Here is a 17,953-nt window from a genome sequence, read left to right as displayed (position 1 = left end):
TATCTGTCTCTCTTGGTCTCTCTTTCTGTGTCTCTCTGCATGTCTCTTTCTCTGTCTCAGCATCTCTTTCTTTCTATCTCTCTCTCGCTCACTGTTGCTCTCTAACTGTGTCTCTGTCTCAATTACTTTGTCTCTCTCTGTATCTGTCTCTCTGTGTCTCTTTCATTCTCTGTGTGTCTCTGTGCATGTCTGTCTCTCTCTGTCTCGCTAATTCTCTCTCTCTTTCTGTCTCTGCATATCTCTTTCTCTGTCTCAGTATCTGTCTTTCTTTCTATCTCTCTCTCGCTCACTATCACTCTCCATCTGTCTCTCTCTGTCTCAATTTCTTTCTCTCTCTGCATGTCTGTCTCTCTTTCGTTCTCTCTCTCTTCATGTCTGTCTGTGTCTGTCTCTCCCAATACATGTCTTTCTGTCTTTGTCTCACTGTCTGTGTCTCTCCCTCTCTGTCTCTGTGTGCCTCTCCTGTAGCTCTCTCTTTCTCTTTTTTTCCTCTCTCTCTCGCACACACGCGCGCACACACGCGCGCGCACACACACATCAGCTGATCTGAGCGCTATTGTCTGAAGCTGTCACAGCGGCTCCCCTCTGAACCCCACACATGTGAGTGAAGCGATGCAGCTCTCCGTTTCTCCTCCGCTGACGTCTCTTCTGATCCCGTTTAAATATTTAATTGTGGCTTAGCCGTGAGAGAAGAGGAAGGAAGGAGCAGGGGAGAGAGAGAGAGAGAGAGAGCGAGTGAGCAGCAGAGGTTAAAGAGGTTTTTTTTGGTCAGATTTCTCTCTTCTCCGTCTCCTCAGTCTTGCCTCCAGTAGGGCTTTTCCTCCTGCTGCTCCAGTAACCTTCACACACGTGGGGGAGGGAACTCTGCGTGTGTGTAATTGCACATCTCTTGCTCTGGAGATCCCTACTCCACTATTACACGATGTTTTAATGGACCAGGAGCATCAGCACTCTTGTGAGAAGAGTGAAAAAAAGCTTTTTTTCTTTCTTTTTTTTCTTTTTCTAATTTCAAAATTTTTAATTCCAGGAAGTATTTGGTCATCTGTTCCTCCGCCCCACCCCCACCCCAGGATTCCTGCTCAGGTGGTGAGTGAAAGCGATCTCTGTTACGAAGATAAAGATGCATTAGCGCAAAAAACCCTCGATGTAAACAGGAAAGTTTAAGGGTAAATAAAGGAGAAGAGGCGTGTATGTCATTTCACCGGCTTGTGTATCGGCTCGTTGCTATAAACTTGTGGATGAGCTGGGAAAAGAAAAAGAACATCATCTAGAGCGCCTGTTTGTGTGTGTGTGTGTGTGTGTGTGTGTTTGTGTGTGTGTGTATGCTCTGTTTTGTGTTGCGTGTAATTAAGTAAGCCTCCATCGCTTGTCCGTGAGCTCTGTGTCTGTGCTTAAATTGTCCTTTCGATGGCTCCGCCCAGTTTTGGATCAAAGCATGACTTGTTAAGCGCTATCTCTGACTTGAAAGCGTCGCTACCGGCGACGCAGACGGGCGACACGGCGACGCGAGGGCTTTTGTCCCGACTGTGACGCTTTGAAGCCGCTACTACATGCATAAGACTGACTTCTCTAAAGCTTTGTATAAAGATTATGATCGACGGCACGTGAGGATTGAGGACGAGGTGTGTGTGTATACTCTGTGATGTGTACATGGTTGTGTGTGTGTGGGCGGGTTGAAAGTGCTTCGTGTCTTTAGATCTTAGTTTCTGCATGTTGTCAGCGTAATGATGTCAGTCAGGTGTGAGTTTTCACAGATGGTGTCTGATTGTTCATGAGGAGCTTTTCCTCTTTGCTCTGTGTGTGTGGGGGGTAGATGAGTTCATTTTGGGAGGGGGGAGGGTTGGACAAATCAGAAATTCATTAGCTAGCGCTCAATTACCATGCAAGATGAACAGACACTGCTTGGACGAATAAGCCACGCCCCCCTCGTTACCATATATGTACGTTGGAAAGACTATGAAGGGTTTATTTTCTTAACCGGCTTACAGCTGGAAAACGGAGTAAAACACTCGCGTTCAACCAGCCAAAGACCCACGTTTACGACCCACGCTTGCTGATATGATTTCTCTCGCACGACTACGCCAACTTCTGATGAGAAGCTGAAGTGCAGAATGATGTCATCCAAATTGTTGCCCCATATCGGTGTTATGGACGGTGGCACGAACGCGGACAGAAGCGGACGTTCTCCGCCTGTGGTCGGATGGACGTGTAATTATTTGACTGTTGAGTAAAGGACTAGAGAGTACAAATGTGAAAAAGAACAAAAACGAATTCGCACTAAATATACGACTCGTGCGTAAGAGGCGCTGACAGACTTCGGCGCTCGAGGCAGGCTCCTCCATGTTTACTAATAGCACCGTGGTCTTTCTCAGACAGGAAATGTTCGAGCGACGGCGAGTTAAATATAAAAACGACATGAGAAAGTGGCTGTAAGCCTTTTTAAAAAGTTTTTGTTATTGTTCTATCTCTCAGATCTGGTGTGCTACCCACACAGCTCGGGTTTCCATTGTATCACTGAAGGGCGTGGCACGCGTGTATCGGTATGATGTCACTCCAGCATTTCTTTGATTCTGGTTTCCAGTTACTCTCAGCCCAATAAGTGAGTCATGGATGTAGGGGTAGTGTGCTTTTTAAAGAGGAAAATAAAGGTGGAATGGTGGTGTGATTATGTGCTCGCGGGTGGACAAATGAAGAAGTCATTTGTAACAACGTGCTAGCTGATGGAATTTTTTGTTTTTAACCATAAGGAAAACGCGGCGGTGGCGTGCGTCTTCTCATCGCTCGGCTCTGAGGCTGCAGGTCAGGACTAGTCCTGCTCCTGGCTTTGCAGTCTGGATGAACCTCCTGCCCACGTAGTAACAGCCACAACACACTGATTTACCATTTCAAACATCGGTTTGATTGTGTGTTGTGCCGTCAGTCACGGAGCAGACGTGTCGAAACCTTAACGAGAGGAAGCCGTCACTCGGTTCCTCCCGTGAGAACTAAGAGCCTGAAGGCAGTCTGCCATGGATGAGGCTCTGTCCACAATCACGCCCTGGTTCACTCCCGCACATCTTTCATCATCAGGCAGGACGAAGCTTGATGTGCCACAGCTGGACAAACCGTTACATCCCGAATGGCGAAGGACCAGTTTGTGTTTCTCACAGATCTGAAGTAAACCTGGGAGGATTGACTGAGTAGGAGTAGCGCTTCGGGTCATGCTGTAATTTAATTAAAAGTTACCAGCTAGCAACCAAACATGAAGTCAAACCTGGAGTAATACCGACCCAAGACCAGATAAGCAAGATTCTTTGTTTATCTCTGTGATGCGTTTACTGATTAAAAGGACGCAAACTTGACGCCACCTCTAGAAACACAGCCTCGACGAACACCTACGGTTATATCACAGCTACAAATGTCTCTAAAACGATTGAATCACGCTTACCGATCATAATTCTGCGATGTTACTGAAGTTTCCATCAACAAACCATTACAAAAAAGTACGCTTATTACAGATGAAAGGACGTGACGGAAATATCTCGCTATTGTGCCGTTACCTCGACGCGCCAGATAACTGAAAGGGCGGGGCTTAAACGAAACATTCGTAGGCCTAGTCCAAGAACTTAACACGAGTCATTTTGAAATTGATGTTTAAAAAAAAATAAAGTTAAGCGTGTTAAATCTGTTTGTCGTCCATAACGAAATGGTACGCCACGCACTGCGTATCTGACCCATAAAGTGTACGTTTTTTCGTGAGTAGTTTGGAGAGGAGAAAGTCAAATCCGAGCTGATTCGTATCCTAAGCGATCCACATCTCCGTTTAATTTGGTGGGGGGGAATCCTGAATATCCTTCTACTCAATATATATCCTCTGTTTTGTTTTGAACGACACGAGTGATGTGTACACACGTTGCACGGATTCCGATTTGTCCGTTCATGTCTCGCGGGCACGTATCGGATAAATATATAGACCGCATACGATAACGGCTCAGATCTGACTTGATAAAATTCAGATTTTTGTGTCGCGTTAAGTCAAAAAAAAAAAAACCTATCTGATTTGTGCTACGCTGTGAACGTAATCTAATATTGATGCTCGTACACCTTCAGACATTCAGCCATGTAGACTGTGTAGTGCCTAAAGGGAAGGCAGTGGAGACCAGGCGTGTCCCGGATCGTCACGTGTCCCCACACCATGTGTTCTCAGCTCTTTGTCAGGATCAATGTAATCACGAGGCAGTAAATCGAATTTCTGAGTGCTGATTAGATCCTGCATGCCGAATAACGTCATCAGGTTCCACATCTGCCCCTTTTTCTTTTTCTCCTCCTGATCGATGAAGTGGTCAGAAGGATGAGGAACGGATAATTAATTGTTGGCTGTAGGATTGTATCTTTTATCTCTCTCTATTAATTTCTCGGTGAGCTTCAGCGAGTCTCATAAAGTCGTTGTCCAGCGCGTTGACGTGCCATACGATCTACTAAGATAATAGCTCGTTGCTATTTTAATCTGTAATGCAGGGATAAGCAGGGGGCTTAAGTCCGGCTCAGCTTGACGGGGAAACGCACAGGGCTGTTTTGAGCTTATTATATATATATACGTACACACACACACACACACACACATATATATATATATATATATATATATATATATATATATATATATGTATGTATGTATGTACGTATACACATATATGCCCCGTAGGTAGGTACGTAAGGGGCAGGCGGTGTACCAGTGGCGATCGGGCTGTGGCCATACCGTTACCGCCCCGAAGTCGACCGTTTTCCAATAACGAAGCGTCTCGGCGTTTTGTTCGCCGCAGGAATTTTCGAAAAAACGCAGCACATCATGTTTACACAAACGAGTAAACTCTTCCGTCCTAAAGACTTCCCAGAGGAGGAAAACGTAACTCTCAAACTGGACACTCCTTCCACGAATGTTTATTAATCAACGCTTTGCTGTAATAATAAATAATAATAATAACAAGCTATAATGTATATTCTTGATACCGTGTGCTTTCCGCATGGTGGTGGTGGGGGGTTCAAAACAAAACACATTCGTTATTCCCTCTTGGTTCAATCCTGTGAAATTCCTCAACGCTTTCCATTTATTCTCCTTGGCTCCTCAGTCGCCATGACGACCAAGTCCCCTGTGAAGATGGCAGATTCCTCTTTCCGTCGAGCTTTGGCTCGGTTTAGAGGTTTGAGCGAAGCAGGCACGCTCGTGTGTTACAGATTATGGATGTGTACGTGGGTTTGTGAGGGGATGGAGGTGTGGTGTTCAGGGTAAAGTTGTGAATGTGAGTGTTTGTGTGTTGTATTGGGGATATTGGTGATTCATATGGGTGGCTATAACGGTATTTTTATTTATGTTACACCACGCGTACTATATTGTTTTATTTTCCTCCTGAAAACCGTGTGTCGGTTGTTTCTCCACAGATCACCGTGAAGGATCACGCTCCCTTCTCAGCTGTCTAAGACGTGGAGCCTGAGGGATTTTCTTTAATGAATCACCCATCGCCTCTCGACGCCATGACGTACAAGTAGGTGGTTGTTTTGCCGTTTCCCAGCTGCCTCGCTCTATAATAAAGCGGCTGCTCTGTGCCTTCCTGCATGAGCTCACGAGTACATCATGGCTCGAAGCGCAAGCCTGCAATTACGTCTGTTTGTGCACTCGGGCAGATATTCCTCTCGCCTAAAACTGCTCCAGTGCATAAAGGCCTCTACTGTTAGGGCTCAGCGCTACACATGGCATTTGCATGCAGCCTGATTTGCATGTCCCGCTGGCCGAGCGGTGTTTGCTGATCTCCGTTAGAAACGGGTCCTGTTTTGTCATCCCCCTCGCTGATCTAAGAACAGTTATTCCAACCCAAACTCTGATCCGAGATCATAAAAGTAGCTGTTTTTTCTCCATGGTGTTGAGATGTTCCCCCAACAACACCCCCCCTTAACTCTGGGAGCTACAGCTCTTCACAAAGACAATGAGAAGAATGTAGGCCATGAATTCATCATATGACAGAGAATGAAAGAAAAGAGAGATCTCCATCTCTGGTTAAATCCTTGGCTGCAAGCGTTTAGGATCTTTTGTTTATTCTTTATCACGCCGAAACTTGTGCTTACTACGGCCGCGTTTACATCCAGAGCCGTTTTTTTTTGTCTCGTTTGTTTAGATACAGATGTAAGATTCGACTCTTATCTGATTCCTGTGTTTACTTCATTTCATTCCACTGCCAAAACGCAAAACAACGGCATACGAAATGCCCGAAATGAGCGATGGCCCGGAAACTAGACATGGCACGATACCATGTTTTTTTTTTTTGTTGTTGTTTTTTTTTCTTCCTGAAACCTTAAGCATCGGCCATTTATGGATGTTTAATTTCTTTAAACATTATTAAGGTTTTTAACTGAAGGACTTCACTTTTAAAAAGAGAAAAAAAAGAAAGGAAAAACATAGCTGAAAAACACAACTTAGACAAACCGTAGTGTTTAAAAAAAAAAAAAAAATTTGTTTCACACAAGATCATTTGCATCATGAATCCTTTCAAGTCTCATTTTTCCAGTTCCAAAAAAAAAATAAAAAATCATTTCCAAATTCAATCCCAGGTCTTGTCCATTAGCTACAGGACGGGATTGAGTTCGTTCGTTCCTTCTTTCTTTTTTTGGCCACTGTTTTTCACTGGTAGTGACTCGTTAACTCTCGTGACATCTCTACCAGAAACCTGATTGACAAGGTTCAAAAGAGGTAGCTAGTTTATTGTAATAATGCAGAGTGAGCTAGTTAAGTACATTCCTACAGACTAAGAGAGATAAACGAGTGTATGTGTGTGTGTGTGTGTGTGTGTGTGTGTGTGTATATATATATGTGTATGTGTGTGTGTGTGTGTGTGTGTATATATATATATATATATATATATATATATATATATATATATATATATATATATATATATATACACACACACACACATATATATATATATATATGTATATGTATATAAAATGTGTGTGTATAATGTCTTATATTTGCAATGTAAATAATATATAATAATCGTTCCATGCTTTGTCCTGGTTGTCCAACATTTTAGCTATGAGCTGGTATTCTGTATCACTCGTAAAAAAACAAAAAAAACCCACAAACAACCAAAAAACGATTTATAGCCTGATCTGGTTTGTGTCGTTATTTTATTTCTCCATTTGTTTGTCCATATGTTTAACCATGAGGTAAGCGGGCGAGTTATAGGATCCGAGCTTCATCGGTATGTCCTTTTAGAACGAAGGGCGGCTTCAGAAACAGTCATACCGTCATGGGGTTCGTTTATCTGACCAGAAGTGTCATGTATAAGAGGACCAGCTTCCTACCAGCTCGTGACACAAGCGTATCCATACACTCGTCCTCATCAGGCTCGTCAGTAAGCGACGAGCTGCTTGACGAGCTGCCCGAAGCATCAAAAGGTTTCCTAGCAACTCTGGCGAGGCCCCCAATTTAGTCGGCCATTGTATTGCCGGCACAGGCCTGTGTTGGAGTGCGATTGTTAGTCTGGAAGAATGATAAATGTCCTGCCAGAACGAAGCGAAGGAGAAGAGAAAGAAGAGAGATCGGGTTGTGAACTAAGCCTGCCTACTTAACATTCATGCTTCTGTGTTCAGGCTGCTCCTCTGCTCCACACGCTCGCCGTGAGGAAGGTTTCTTCGAAGGTTTTGTTCAGGCACTTCTGTCGTCACATGATTCATGACTCAACGAACGACGCCGCGAGGCTGCTGTCAGTTGTGGCGAGCGTTTATTTTGGCACCTAGGTCTGTGTGTAAACTTTTTCTACAAGAGATCGGCATAACAGTCCTTCCATCAAATTACAATAAATATGCTTTCGGCCTTTGATTAGAATCCACGGTTTTATGGACGGATGCTTTAAAAAGCAGCCTTCCTGTTTGATTCTTCTAAAAGCGTTGTAGCAGAAAGATCACCGAGCTGGGAAAGTCATCGTTCTGTACTTTCCGGATTGTTTTGACACTCCGATGCTTTTGGAAAAGCAGGGGCCCTGTCGGGGCCCAGAGGATCTGCGCTCAGGATTTTCCAGCACAGTGGACAATTGTTGTGCAAACACCACGCTGCTTGTGCTACAAATACAGATTTGTGATTACGGTTGCCAGACTTTTTCTTTTTTTTTCCTCTTCTCTCCCCTGGATAAAAACCCTGTAATTCTGTAAAACCCATGACCCAAGTTCATGCTTGTTAATCTCTTCAGCACTTCAAAATCACCCAGATGAGCAAAGGTTCCCTTATTGAGCTTGGTTCCTCTCGAGGTTTCTTCCTTGCGTCATCTCAGGAAGATTGTCCTCGCCACTGTCACCTTCTCTTCCTCAGTGGTGATCTACCGTCAGCCATAACATTAAACATTTAACAGTAACATTTAGTTTCTCGTAACAGTGGCACCTGTTAAGGGGTGGGATTTATTAGGCAGCAAGTGAACAGTCAGTTCTCGAATTTGAAGTGTTGGAAGCAGGAAAAATGAGCAAGCATAAGGATCTGAGCGACTTTGACACGGGCCTAATTGTGATGGCTAGACGACTGGGTCAGAGCATCTCCAAAACTGCAGGTCTTGTGGGGTGTTCCCGGTATGTAGTGGTTAGTACCTACCAAAAGGAGTCCAAGGAAGGAGAACTGGTGAACCGGCGACAGGGTCGTGGGCGCCCAAGGCTCACTGATGTTTACGGGGAGCGAAGGCTATCCCGTCTTGGTCCTGGAACAGGAGACCAGGTATACACCTTAATGGCAATGGTATTCCCTATCGTCTTTCAGCAGGATAATCCGCCCTGACACACTGCAAAAATAGTTCAGGAATGGTTTGAGGAACATGACAAAGAGTTCAAGGTGTTGACTCGGCATCTGAATTCTCCAGATCTCAATCCGATCGAGCATCTGTGGGATGTCCTGGACAAACGAGTCCGACCCATCGAGGCCCCACAGTGCAACTTACAGGACTTAAAGGATCTGCTGCTAACGTCTTGGTGGCAGATACCGCAACACACCTTCAGAGGTCTTGTGGAGTCCATGCCTCGACGGGTCAGAGCTTTTGTTTTGGTGGTACAAGGTGGGCCTAGACAATATCCGGCATATATTTAATGTTCTGGCTGATCAGTATAAACCTACATCCGGATTTCTGTAATGCTGCTTTATGACGATGCCCATCGTTAAAAGTAAAATTCTATCCAAATGAGACACGTCTATCCTTGCACGTGATTCTCAAGCCATAAATTACCAACACTATTACGCAATAGCACATCTGCAGAATCATACATGCTATAATTGGTGTAAAAGTACGAACATGTCCCTAAAAAACTGAGGTCAGAGCACCACACCCGCTCCCAAAGCACATATAAAATCCCTGTAGGACAGCAAGGGAGTCACCAAGCATTTATAAAATCACTTCTTCAATTTACCAGAACAAATGAGTCATATAGAAATGCTTTGAATAACCAACATAATCCTGAGGAATAAAAGGAAATTGACAGAAGGTTGATTTGAAGCCATCTTGGACCATTGGGCGCGTCGTAAATTAAATAGTCCAGGATGCTGAGATCTGACTAAAATCTGACTTTTCACCTTCTGTCACGCCAACATCTGATGGGTTTTTCCAGACTGATACAGAATTGTGACAGATTTCAGGGTTTTTTTTTGTTTGTTTGGTTGGGGTTTTTTTTCCCCGCAGTAATTAAACTGAACAATACAAAATTTCCCCAGAATAAAACACTTTCATCATATGCTCATGAATCAGAAGTCGTTGTTTTGGTTATCGATATCAACACAGGAGAACGCCATTATCTCAAACAGCTCAGTCCAGTTCTCGAAAAAGCTGAATCAGCCTGATTGGAATGATCACGCTTAATACATCTGGAGTACGTCGACTTATCTTGGGTCCGCTAAGCCAGTGGTTTTCAAAGTGGGGGTCTGGGGACCCCGGGGGACTGTGAAGCATAGCCAAGGGGTCTGTGATATTTCTTTGTGACCGTGGTGGAAATCGCAACCTACATTATTATTATTATTATTATTATTATTATTATTATCTTTATTATTATTATTATTATTATTAATAAAGCACCAAAGTCAACTCGGACCTTATGTGTTTTATTGGTGGAAAGTTCAGGAATGGAAAGCTCCAAAAATAAATAAATAATGTTAATGGACTACGTCCATGCTAAGGGGGCCTGTGAAATCTTATGCAATTAAAGTAGTCCTTGGCTACAAAACATTTGAAAGCCACTACGTTTGGCGGAGTCGAAATCATGGTTTGGGTTCAATCTAGGCTGAGAGTGTTAAGAGTTGCCATGGTCACAGCTTGCAGATATGGCGAAAACTTTTTTTTGTTTGTTTTTTAACGTTTTTGTGTTATTTTTTTTCCCTGCGAACCTCACCAAGACGATTTGCATTTAAATTAAAATCCAGGTTGAAAACGAGTGTCTTCGCGAGGTTTTTCTCGAACCACCTTTTGATGGAAATTAGCTATTATTGTTGTTATCGTTCTCATCGTAGATTTACCGCCGTAAGGAAACTAGACGAGTTCGATATGTTTGTTTCAAACGCCATCTGCATCGTGCTCTGTTCTCTTCAGTAGTCAGACGCCATTGTGTGGCGATTTCCTCGTCCACGATCGAACTCTCGTCCCGTCGCTTCAAATAACGCAATCGGACGTTATAAAGAGCGCGACCCGTGACCCTGCTACTTCCTCTTCCTGTCTCTCAGGGACCCGTCTTAAGGGAAGGGGACGAACGACGTCTCGGGACGCGTTTTGTTCGCTGCGCCGTTCGTTTCCGCCATCTGTTGAGTAAGACTTCAACTTTGACCTTTAACTCATCAATTTGGAGTCTGCTGTCAACCCCCCGAAGTTCGCGATAGCCGTGAGTGTGAGATGCTGACACCTGACACAGAGGAGTGGTGTGAGAGTGAGGGAGTCAATGAGACTGAAAGAGTGTGTGTGCATGTGTGAAGCAGGGTGAGGGGATAATTAGGGACAATTGTGAATTGCTGACAAATGGTTGGGGGGGTGGAATGGACGGAGTACAGCTTGTGTTTATTGTACGACATCAACGCAGCGTAGCTAAAGCGGCACGTCACTGGGAAGTACTGCAAGTTGGAAGATTTTTTCCATCAGTTTAGCACGTGCATGCCAAACCTTGAACAGGATATCAACGGGTTTGAACCATACGACACCGTTATCTCTAAAAATGGACTAAAGCGCAAGACGGAATTACTTTTTAACTTGGCAGTTTGGCAAGGAAGCATCACTCAGGTAGGAGGCGTGGCCTGTAAGTTTGTACTGCCCTATTCGGACAGGATTAAACTTGCGTCAGGAGTAATTCCCGCATTTTTTCAGGCACTGATTTTGTGTTTTCATTTCCTCCCAGATCAACCATGTCTGTGGTTTTGTTTTTTGGTTTTTTTTTCCCCTCTCTTTCTCTCACGTGCTTTAAGAAAATTATAGACCAAATTTACTTCCTGGCTCCTCCCCCGCCCCCCTACCTCCGCGGTGCTGGAATCCTATCCGAATAGACATGTCTTTGATTTGAGTTTTTTTCCAAAAACGCATCTGCCTGAGCAACCTCTGGTGCTCTCTCTGTATTTGGTTGTCTAGCATGCTTCTCCATTTCCTGGAGAGAAAAAAATTCCAACTGTTTGAGCACACACACTTCGGTTCTGACCGAATGAGTAAATCTCTGAATTTGGGAAGCATTTTAATAGGAACATGGCACGCAACACGACACCATGTGGGGCCTGGAGTTTCTTGTTAAGACGACGGGGACGAGAGATGGAGCGGGGGGAGGGGGGGTTGCGGTTGCAGGCGTGATGGAATCTAGTCCGCGTAAGCCGTCGTAATTGTTTGCTCGGGTTACCCCTCTCCCCGATTGATGATCTCGCGCCGACCTACATTTGGTCCGGCAACCTGAGCCTTCAGCACGTCGAGACGATTCTGTCCGGGTCACTGGGTCGATCTTCAAGCCTGCCTTAACAGGAGAAGCTGCACTTATTTTGGAAAAGGGAGCACAAGCACAGCTCGTACGAATCCGTTTTTTTCCCTTTTCGTCCTCCTCTGCAGTCCAAGATCGGTCCTTTTCGAAGACACCTTCATTTTGCAACGAGTGTGAACAATAGTAACTCGCCACCTGCCATTTTATTTATTTAGACTCATTTTATTTACCACTCTGGTCCACATGGCCAAGATCTCGGATCAGTCTGCTCTTCCTAAAACTCGGTCTTTAATTAATATTACAGGAGTTTCTCTCTGATTTGCCGTCATCGTACGGCGTACAGCGTTTCCCACGGGTCGTTATGCCTCGCTGATACACGAGGGTGTAATGGAGCTCGGCATAAACACGGCCATTTTATTCCTGCTTTTATTCCCATCAGGCCGGGAGACGCTTTAATTTGCATGTGATTTAGAATACAATGGCTGGTTTGTAATTGTGTAAAGTGTGTGTGGTTTGGAGGGGGGTGTATGGGTTGTTTTCCACAGTGTCCTCTCCAATCTTTCGTTTTGTGTATTTTAGAAACGATTCGGCCCGTGTATTTGTATTTCTAAAGTTAATAATCCAGTCCCGATACGATCTCAGGAATACACGGCCTCGAGTGGCTTATTGCGTTCCTCGAACGCTCGTTTATTATGAACGATGTCCGCAGGCAGCAATTCTTTCACCACGCAATGTAGTCTCCTAACAGTAAGCCAAAAATGAATGTTTTGTTGACAGAACAGCTGTTTATTGGTTTAAAACCCCGTGCAGTAAAACAGATTACAGCTGTGGTCATGCGCTCACCAGGTGTTTAGAGCCGAACCCGTTCGCCACGCATCACTGACATCAGCCATGCCTCGTTTTCATGTTGTCTGCGATTTAGTCAAAGAATGAAGAGTACCTGACCTCTCCTATGATATAGGAGGCACCTTAAATCTAAGCTTTTATGCTATTTATTTATTTATTTATTTATTTGTTCATTTAGTTTTAGATGAAGCGGCGACTTCACTGAAGGGGAAAGGACACGTGACATTATAGATTGCAAATTTTCTCCTGGTAACAATTACGTTTTGCTTCCACCTGAGAGTTTGCAAATTTGAGAAAAGAAGGGCGGGGCTAAGGGCTCCGTTCCTTCGAACGGTCCGTTTTGTCTCCAAACACGGAGATGTCTCTTTCACCGACATACGCTAGGGTTTACTCTCTTTATCTGCCAGGAGTTTCTTCTTCGTGCACTTCTGGTAGTAACACAATACGACTTATCTAGCTAGCGTACGTTATCTGGGAACTCATTGGCTGATAAGAACAGCAGTTTAAACCACCGTGATGAAGAAAATTCCTGAAATAAACAACGCAGCTTCTCTTCCTCCCTTCGTTTGTGTAGAAGTGTGTGTGTGTGTGTGTGTGTGTGTGTGTGTGTGTGTGTGTGTGTGTGGGCGGGCTGAAGCTGTAGTGGGTGGATGCTGCGCTTTTTTTTTACAGCCTGTGAGGGTCTGCGTGAACAAATGCCAGGACTGTAATCTCATTGCTTTTGGAAAACGTTTTGCACCTGCATGCAGTAACACGCTGCTCTTATTATGATGATTAATCCTTTCTGGAAAACTATTGCTTGTAAAAAGAAATGTGCCATGTGTCTCAATGGGTAGATGTGCACACACACACACAACACACACACACACACACACACACACACAGATTGATGCCGTCAGTGTGAGTATTTTACGAGGCTGAAAAGCTCATCAACCCCTCATTTACTCTCAGCTGCCCATTCAAAATGCTCTCATCCTGTTCAGTCAAATCTCAATGGCGCAGGATTGTGTGTGTGTGTGTGTGTGTGTGTGTGTGTGTGTGTGTGTGTGTGGGGAGCATCAAGTTATGCATGTTGGTTTAAAGCGCCTGTTCTCATTATCGCACATCGCACCTTTAAACACTTCGCAATGATAATATTACTGTTTTGTTATCTCTCTCTCTGTCTGTCTCTCTAGCTGGAGGATTGTATAATTCTCCCCGGAGGACGGATCCTCTCGTCTAGTCGAGCGGCGTGGAAGAGTCGCAGGTCAGAAGCCCCTCCCACTTTGCGTTGTGGTGTGTTCTCCTGCTTGCCTGTCGGAGCTGGAGCTCTGCATGCTTCTTCACTCTCAGTTTGCCCGCCTGTGTTGCACGCTTTCTTTTTCTTTTGCACGTTCCTTTTGGGTTCTTCATGTTCAGTCTTCTGGAATTTTCTTTCAATCCAAACTTGCCTGTTCTTCCAGTAAACGCCTCCTCCTGTGCTTCATGTTTTTGTTATGGTGGGGTTTTGTTTACCTTTTGTGCCTCCTGGTCCTGTTTCTGTCTGGTTCAGCTGACCGAGCGTTTTTTCCCTCCATCATGATGATGATGATGATGATGATGAAGAACTACTCGTCATTTTTCTTCTTTCATTTTCGTCTACTCTGTGTCTGTGTTCATGTCTCTGCACATGCGAGGCTCTCTTTGTGTTTGTCGCTCTGTATTTATGTATGTATCTGTGTGTCTCTCTATGTTGTTTTCTTTGTCCCCCCCCCCTCTCTGTCTAGTCAAAAGTCTCTCTCTCTCTCTTTCTATGTCTGTGTCTCTCCCCCCTCTGTGTCTGTGCGTCTCTCTCTCTGTCTGTGTGTGTCTCTCTGTGATTGGTGATTCTCTCTCACCCTCTCTCTCTCTCCATGTCTGTGTGTGTGTCTGTGTATCTCTATCCATGTCTGTGTGTCTCTCTCCATGTCTGTGTGTGTGTGTCTCTGTGTGTGTGTGTGTGTGTGTGTGTGTCTCTCTCTCTGTCTCAGTGTGCATCTCTCTGAGTTGTGATTCTCTTTCTGTGTCTATCTCTCTCTCCATGTATGTATGATGTGTGTGTGTGTGTGTGTGTCTCTCTCTCTCTCTTTGTGTGTCATACTCCTTCTTTTTTCCTTCTCCTCCCCTTCTTTCTCCACATGACCTCACCTGGTTAAATGTCAGTGTTCTGTCTTCAGTTATTTTTTGGAAGGCGTGTGTGTGTGTGTGTGTGTGTGTGTGTAAGCTGCATGTATTCCTCACCGTGTTACCCCGTAGCTGTATGCGGAAGATGAACCTGACAAGGGAAGTGTTTCACTTCTGCATTAAAGCAACACAGTGACGCGAGAGATTAAACACTTCAGCAAACCCAGCACCGCTTTTCCTCTCCCTGATCACTTCTGCTGCCATACCCTCACACCCTACTGCTCATGGGCATGAAGAATCAAGAGGCTCAGTGTAACACACACCCTGTATATACGTGTGTGTGTGTGTGTGTGTGTGTGTTAAATAAGTGCTTTCCTGTGTGTTTGCCAGCATTCAGGCCCAGCACACTCGTTCACACTGGTGCCAGAGGACGCTTTGAGTTTTCTCAGCGGTGCTCCGCAGGGTTTTTTTGTCTGCGCTGACCCTAAATCAGCGTGCGAAATCGGCGTGCCGTCTAAGAACTCGCAGGTGGGAGACTTCACGGCCTTGTAGAGCAGGAAACGGTCTGATCTATCGCGGGGAAAACCGCCGCGTTTACGACGCGCGTTGAAGCGAGCCCGCAGAGACACGACTTTTATAGGCCGAAGATGAAAAGCGCGCCGAGCAAAAGCGAACACGAAAATCCACCCCGAACAACACTTCACATATCGATCTGTTCTTTAATATCTGCCATTTTACATCTTCATCTGCGCCCCAAAGGGATTCAGCCCTCGCTTCTTCTCGACATAAACGGAGTGATGCAGCGGTGCGTTAGTGCTTCAATCTTGTCCAGCTCCTCGTCTGAACCCTCTGCTCACCGGGTCCGCTTTCAGAGCTGCGACTTTCATGCTAATACCACGCTTTGTGACTTAGATCGCAGACTAGCCGAGCCGATTCTCTTGACATAACTCTTCGTATAGCTGCATTGCATTCTGGGACTTTGAGTCCCGGCAGTGTCTCCGCTATGTCTCTGCTGGATTTCTCATTAATATGACGTTGGAGAACGGTGAGTGAGAAAAGAAGCTCTTGGTCTGTTGTTGTTGTTGTTGTTGTTGTTGTTTTTTAGGTTCTAACGGCAAAACCTGACTTGTGTAGCACCAGAATCATTAAACGCATTGCAAATATTTTAATAAAAACCTATTTTAGTAACGTTTCAGGCCGGAAGGTTCGTCCAGGTTTAAACCACGGCATATTTGTGGTTTTTAAATCGGATAGCCCTGCTTTAGAAAGTCTGACATGAACACTGTGTACGTATTAATGACGGGTTCTAGAGCGCCGTAATACAATCCACTAATCCGCTCCAGCGTGCTCTCAGAGGTCTGGGTGTTGCATGTAACCGGTATTACAGCAATTCCAGGCCTGTGCGAGGAAGGAAACTCGTTCTGAAAACTTATTCGCTCTTAAATGCTAGAGCTCGCAGGTGTCCATGCTTATTTAGAGAGAGGAGGAAACTGGAAACTAAGCTCCTCGGGTTATATATACACACGCACGCACACACACACACACACACACACACACACGGAGGTAAAGGGTCACGGTTACTGGCACTCTTTAAAAGTGATCCTGTTCTTCTGAGGTTAAAACCTGATCTGTCTTCAGAGTGCACACACACACTGGACACCTGCGGTCGGACATCTTAGATCAGGCCTGAGATTTTGCTTTTGATCTTTAGTGGCTCTCAGAATATCCTCCCATTATCTCTCCCCCCCCCACACACACACTGACACACGCGCACACAGACGAAGGTCTTTTAAGTAGGAATTCATCCACCATTTTTCAGTTGTTGCCACGGTGATATAAATGATTTTTTTTTTTAACATTGTGCCATCTCTCTTCATCAGCACTACAGTTTTAGTCTCTAGAGCAAGATTTCTGCTTCAATAACACATCATACACTCCATCAGTGGTCACCAACCCTGTTCCTTGGAGAGCTGCCTTCCTGAAGACTTTAGCTCCAACCATAATGGTGCCCACCTGACCATCTAATCGTTGTTCTTGACCAACTAAAACAGGTGTGTTTTAGATTTTGCTTGGAGATGAATCCTCCAGGAAGTTTCAGCAGATCTCCAGGAACAGGGATGGTGACCACTGCACTTTATATGGACGAAAGTATGTGGACACCTGACCACGTGGTTCTTCTCCAAAAACCGCTGCCACAAAGTCGGACGCACGCGATCGTATAGAACACCTTCATACGCTGCTGCTTTACAATTTCCCGTCACTGGAACTAAGACGCCCGAACCTGTTCCACCAGCATGACGATGCACCCGTGCACAAAGCGAGCTCCATGAAGACATGGTTTGGAATGTAAGATCTCGAGTGTCCTGCACAGAGCCCTGGCCTCAACCCATTGGAACTACATCCTAAGGTAGCTTTTAAAGCCAAACTTGAGTTATAGCAGCTGTAAACCATCGTTATAGACTTGGACCAGATTTATGCTGCTTGTCATCTGGTCACAAAACCAAACAAACCTCTTTCCCATGCAAAACTTTGCAGCGTTACTTTTCCCTGACAGTTACAAAATGCTGACACTGGAGACTCCTTCCAAAATTTCCTTCCATCAGTACACAAAAAGCTAGTTTAGTGCTGGAATTTAACATGGAACATGTTTGATCCTAAGACACATTTTATACAAGCCTATTAATTGTTCTATATGATTTTAATAATTGAATAATAATTATTATTATTATTCTGTTTTGGGTTTTGGCCAAGAATTTGAGCTCCTCTGTAGTTCTCTCTTTCTTGTGCAATGCATCTGCTTCAGTTTAAATCATTATATAGGCTCTTTTTTTTTTTTTACGATGTTGTGTGTGTATGTGCGCGTGTGTGTGTGTGTGTGAGAGAGAGAGAGGGAGTGATATGAGGAAGTTGTGGTGTTTTTACTGGCGTCTCATCAAGCCAGTAATTTTCTTGTGGTTAGGAAATACAAGCAGGGGCTGCTGGGTAATAAGATGGGATATGAGGAAGAAGGTAAGATGTGACTGCATTCGAGTCCTCCTTTTTTTTA

At 44.6% G+C, this 17,953-nt stretch overlaps 1 protein-coding gene across 3 annotated transcripts in view; it reads left to right on the top strand.

Annotated features, from left to right (window-relative positions):
* Positions 1-17,953, top strand: part of sema4d (sema domain, immunoglobulin domain (Ig), transmembrane domain (TM) and short cytoplasmic domain, (semaphorin) 4D) — a 56,507-nt gene that overhangs the window by 12,558 nt on the left and 25,996 nt on the right. The window contains exons 2-4 of one of the 3 annotated variants that reach the window (XM_053648281.1): positions 1,028-1,086; positions 5,419-5,522; positions 13,962-14,032. The gene's annotated coding sequence lies outside the window, so the exon portion shown is untranslated. Of the gene's footprint in view, positions 1-1,027; positions 1,087-5,231; positions 5,280-5,418; positions 5,523-13,961; positions 14,033-17,953 lie in introns of those variants that run through there. The other 2 variants (XM_053648282.1, XM_053648280.1) reach the window with 2 other exon arrangements.

This window comes from Ictalurus furcatus, chromosome 18, assembly GCF_023375685.1.
Source record: "Ictalurus furcatus strain D&B chromosome 18, Billie_1.0, whole genome shotgun sequence".
In the NCBI taxonomy this organism is placed as follows: Eukaryota; Metazoa; Chordata; class Actinopteri; order Siluriformes; family Ictaluridae; genus Ictalurus; species Ictalurus furcatus.
Note: the sequence above shows the minus strand (reverse complement) of the source record. Positions and strands in the feature narration are given on the sequence as shown.